We start from the raw sequence: 5,510 nt of genomic DNA, 5'->3' as shown, positions 1-5,510 counted from the left end.
AGGCTCAGTATCAAATGAACTATACATCTTTGCAATAGTATCTAAAAAGTAAAATCACTGTAAAGTTTAAACATTGCAGAATAACAGGAGTATCAAAATACAACATAAAATTGGATAAAACAACAACATAAAAATAATTTAACACTATAATAGGATGCAATGTTTAAACTGTACAGTAAGTTTATTTTAAATAAGATTGCAAAGAATTATTTCATTTGATACAGTTTCAATTGTGTATCTTCAAATGAATAGAAATGAATAATGTCGTTTGTGTTCTTGTTTCCTGTTTAGAATTTACCTGAACCTTTAGTTGTCCTTTATAAAGGATTTATAAAACACAAATAGCCCTCACTATAGATTAGATCACAAAACTGCAAGAAGAAATTATATAAATGTTAATTTGAATAGTTTATTAATCCTTTACTAACTCATTCCGAATGTTCTTAAAAAACAACCAACTATGCTTAAATATTGTTTGTAAGTAATGCGATAATTTATTAATGAAAAATTCATCATTAACAAAGTATGAAAGTCCAATTATTAAGCACATATTAAATGTATACAGCAGGAATAGAGCATTTGTAGCTGTATTTATAAACTGCTTACTAACGTTTATTAATGTAGAGTTAATGCTTAACAGATAATGAATTCACTATTTGCTAATGCTTAATAAAATGGTTCATATTGTGTAATTATAAAGTGTTACCAGAATTTTTGATAATACCCTGGTGCTTGGTGATTTATTACATGCAGGTCTGTGGTATCCATTACCATGTGAATATAGCACACTCAAGACCATATTCTTTATATACTACATAGCAAACTGTAACTGCTGGACTGTTTAATATATCACCATGTAAACAACACTACTGACATGCTAAATGTGGACAATTAGGCAGTGTGACAAAATTGCTATACAAATTTGACTTAGTCTGTGTATTTTTGCCAGTAATTGAGCCAATAATTCTTGCTCTATGTCTGATAAGATTTTTGGGTATATAAAGCAATATTACCCAAAATTATATTTTAGCTTCTGCAATTCATGCTCAAAATATATTATAGTCATTATTTTTGCTCCAAGAACAAAAAAAAAAATGAACAGCATCTTCTCTTATTTTGAATGAATTGAATTTTATTTGACAGATTTCAGACAAGGCTGTACAAAATTACAAGTATCTCATACATTTTGAAATAAAAACTGTCAAGGATAAAAATACAATAAAGCCCTGGGCTTGTTTCCATTGCGGTTCTCGCTGTTAAATAAAATATGGCGTCAAAATACAGATGACGCATAAAACAAACAGTACCATTACATTTAAAACAGGAACAAAATAATTCACAAATATATTCCCTCATTCATTCATTTTTCTTTTTGGCTTAGTCCTTCTATTAATTAGGGGTCACCACAGCGGAATGAATCCTCAACTTATCCAGCATATGTTTTACGCAGCGGATGGCCTTCCAGCTGCAACCCTATTCACAATCATTTAACATATAAAATAAAACGTCCTCTTCCACCTTGCAAACTAACTATCCTCATCAAACAACCATCTTTTGATAGCTTTTTTGAACCTTCTTAAGTTGTTTATTTCCTTGATCGATTTTTATTAATTTGTTCCACATGATTGCACTTGTATATAAAAACACATTTCCCCCCGACTAGACTTCTAAATTTAAATAAACAAATATTAAAATCCCAACCTCTAGTACAATATGAATGCTGTTGCCTCACCATTTGAAAATACCAAATAACTAGGAACCACATTATTAAACATTTTACATACAGTACCATTCCCAGTATTAAAAAACATATTACTAACAGTTAGCATTGCTAGTTCTTTAAAAAAACTCTTTGTGCAAATGTGCTCCAGGATGAGTTTAAAATCATTCATACAAATTTATTTTGTGCCTTTTGCATTTTTTCCTTCATATTCTTTGAGCAGCAGGCCCAGATTGCCTAATCGGGAGGACCGGGAGAATTCTCGGTGGGCCGGTGTGGTAAGAAATCCGGTTCCCCCTTGTAATCGAGTACGCTTAGGACCCCAATGGATCGTCTGCGTTGAATGCCTGATCAAAAAAAATTATCGCGATACTTTCTTTATCCTCTTTACAAAATAAAAGCGCACACTATGTGAGTATAAATGCTAAATATAATACACTCTTAGCAGTCACACTTTTTCATTTATTTGACCAAAGCCTCATTCTTTTTATTTATTACTTTGCAGCAGCTCCGCTCTTTTAATTTATTTTCTTGCAGCCCTGTGAGCAAAATGCAGCCTGCAGGTTAATAATAACCCCAAACAGCGCAAACTTAGTGAATATAAGAATTTGAATAATTAATATTAATGAAAATTACACCTGCTCAATGAAAATCAGATGATTCATTGCATTATAAATCTGAAATATCTTGATCAGAAATCTGAAAAGGGGAGAAAAATATTAAGCCATCAATAAAAAGTAATACTATGGTAACAAGTCTTGCAGGTGAAAGTAGTCCAGTGGTCAGTGTGATGCATTATGATGCTGCAGACCTGAGTTCGAGCCTTACTCCAGTAATCTTTTTTTATTTTTTATTTTTAGTGTTAAGACATATAATACTATTCGGGTTACTTATATAGATGTTCATATTTTATTTTTTGTCTGACCACCGTTACAAAGGACTGGATACTGTATCTATAAAGAATTTTGCACAGAATATATTCAGATATTGCAGGAAAGGACATTATGACATTTTAAAGAAGAGTGTTGGAGATTTAGCTACCCTTTAATGTTCTCATATTTATGAAAACATTTGAAGTTCTTAAGTGTCTGTTTCCTTGAAAAAGACGATAGTGTCATTAGAAACTGAATTGGAAATTATGTTATTTTATTATAGTCAGTATGAACTGAGGTTGGCCGGTCTAAGGCTTGAAACTCCAGGACTGAAAAGGAGTCCCACTCCAGCCCTGGTGAGCCTGGTGAACTATACCAAAATGAGGTAGCATAATCAAAATAGGGTAAAATCAAAGCTCCTGCCAATAATTTTAAAGAATGAATTACACATTTATTCTTCGTGCTTTTGCACACTGTAAACAGCGATTAGTTTCTTACTTAAAAAGTGAGTAAACCTATTGCCTTAAAGATGACAAGCTGACTTTACTTTTAAAAAGTGAGTAAACTGCTGTAACTTGGAACTGTTAAGTTTACTTAACGTAAATCACACAGTTCATATTCTGAATCATTTTAATACGTTTAAGCCTTTTTTAAAAGTAAAGTCAACTAATCACTTTGAAAAAAAATAGGTTTACTCACTTTTAGGAGTCAATTATCTGCTTTTTACAGTGCACTGTGTAACAGGATTTCCTAAACAGAACCCAGAAACCATTCTGTGTTTAGATGTCATGTGTTTAATAAGCTGCCTTGTTTTAGTGGACAAGTAAGGACATTTGATCCTCAAAATAAAGGTAAAACTTAATATGTGCACACACACACACACACACACACACACACACACACACACACACACACACACACACACACACACACACACACACACACACACACACAATCTAGCCTCTCTCTGCCCCGTCTCCTTCAGTGTGCCTGGCATGGCTGCAGAGGATCTTGGCACGGCCACAAGCATGTGTGTAATTTTATACAGGCGTTCCATTCTTACTGCATGCCAGTTCACACATCCGCCATTTCAAATTGCTTGCCCTGTAAAAATGCATACGGACCCCACATACCACAAAACACAGAGCGCTCCCTTGACACGCAAACCTCCGACAGCACACACGTAGACATATACTCTATCTGTCTGTATCTTGACCCTGCGTTGTCTCACTTATTGCCGGCTTGATCTGCACCACACATGCTTTCCATTTCATTCACCGTGACATCACGATTGCCAAGTGAGCAGATGATGTTTTGTGCAGGAGAGGTGAACGCAACTGGGTTTGACATTTAATGATATCCTGTTGAAAATGAAATTCATCAATTGGTAATTACACTCCTTCAGAACACAAACCAAACACTGAACCATTCAAAGTCCGTCATTGGAAATCAGAGGGCTGAAATTAAAACTGATTGAAAACACAGAAGCTTAGGAAAGAAAAACGCATTGATTTACCTATGCTGATGTGGCCACACACTATTAGCTTCATGCTAGGCATTCTGCTCTTCCGCTGTTTAGTTAAGATATCAAAACGTCATTCCCACAAGAATCTCTCTTGTCTTGAGGGGGAAGGTATCAGAGGAGTCTCTTTTTATAGCTCAGGTATGAGTGAGAGAATGTGCCTCTCATCTGTTCAGTCATGCACTAAAGTGATTTGACTTTCTCAAAGGTTTTTTAAACACAAACTAGCATTTGTGTTTGGGGTTGTGAGAAGTGTGCTTGTAATTTTATGGTATGTGTATCAACATAGATTCTCAGTGTTACTGTCACTCCATCCATCCATCCATCCATCCATCCATCCATCCATCCATCCATCCATCCATCCATCCATCCATCCATCCATCCATCCATCGTAAGAATAGAATATTCACTAAAATAGTTAATAAATTAAGTAAATCTTATTTTTCCAACACTAAAATATATAAGCATATATAAGCATATTGAAACATACACACACGCACGTACACACATTTGTGGTTTGCTATCCTTCTGGGGACTTTACAAATACACAAAGACACTTCAATTCAATTCACCTTTATTTGTATAGCGCTTTTACAGTGTACACTTATATCATTTTTTACAATGACACTTGTATCATTATTTATTGTATATTGTGTCCTCTAACACTTTATCTCTTTATATATTGTACATTCAGTCTCCTTACTCTTATATATTTATACATATATATGCTATATATATATATATATATATATATATATATATATATATATATATATATATATATATATATATATATATATAGCCAACAGACACACAAGGATAGCAACATATTAATAGTCTTTTTATTGAGTGATAACTGCAACAGTTCTCAAACATTGGAGAGAATGTGAAGGCCGGTAGTGACAGTGATACATGTGGTGTACACTCTACCAAACACTTATTCTTACTCTTTGGTGAGTCGCTCTTCATAAGAGTGCAAATTAACCTATCGGAAGCAACATGCTGATTTCAGCATGTCAAACAATACGCAATGCAAAAAAATTAATTAATCAGAAAATAATAATAGTAACATTTAACTGTTACTATATATATATATATATATATATATATATATATATATATATATATATATATATATATATATATATATATATATATATATTTATATATATATATATATATACAGTTGAAGTCAGAATTATTAGCCCCACTCAAATTTTTCTTTTCTTTTTAAAATATTTCCCAAATGAAGTTTAACAGATTTAGGAAATTTTCACATTATGTCTGATAATATATTTTTTTTCTGGAGAAAGTCTTCTTCAGAAAACACACTCAAACACAAGTTAACACAAACGAATGAACAAACAAATAAAATTGAGAAAAAAAAAAACTCAAA

At 32.8% G+C, this 5,510-nt stretch overlaps 1 long non-coding RNA gene across 1 annotated transcript; it reads right to left on the bottom strand.

Annotated features, from left to right (window-relative positions):
• Positions 1 to 1,118: 1,118 nt before the first annotated feature.
• LOC141376083 (uncharacterized) lies at positions 1,119 to 4,206 on the bottom strand. Its single transcript, XR_015499240.1, has 3 exons — positions 4,109 to 4,206; positions 2,762 to 3,953; positions 1,119 to 2,463 (listed from the first exon to the last, which is right to left on the bottom strand). It is a non-coding gene; the product is annotated as an uncharacterized LOC141376083 (long non-coding RNA).
• Between the last annotated feature and the right edge of the window lie 1,304 nt (positions 4,207 to 5,510).

This window comes from Danio rerio, chromosome 9, assembly GCF_052040795.2.
Source record: "Danio rerio strain M-AB ecotype USA chromosome 9, GRCz13ab, whole genome shotgun sequence".
NCBI classification, from domain to species: Eukaryota; Metazoa; Chordata; class Actinopteri; order Cypriniformes; family Danionidae; genus Danio; species Danio rerio.
Note: the sequence above shows the minus strand (reverse complement) of the source record. Positions and strands in the feature narration are given on the sequence as shown.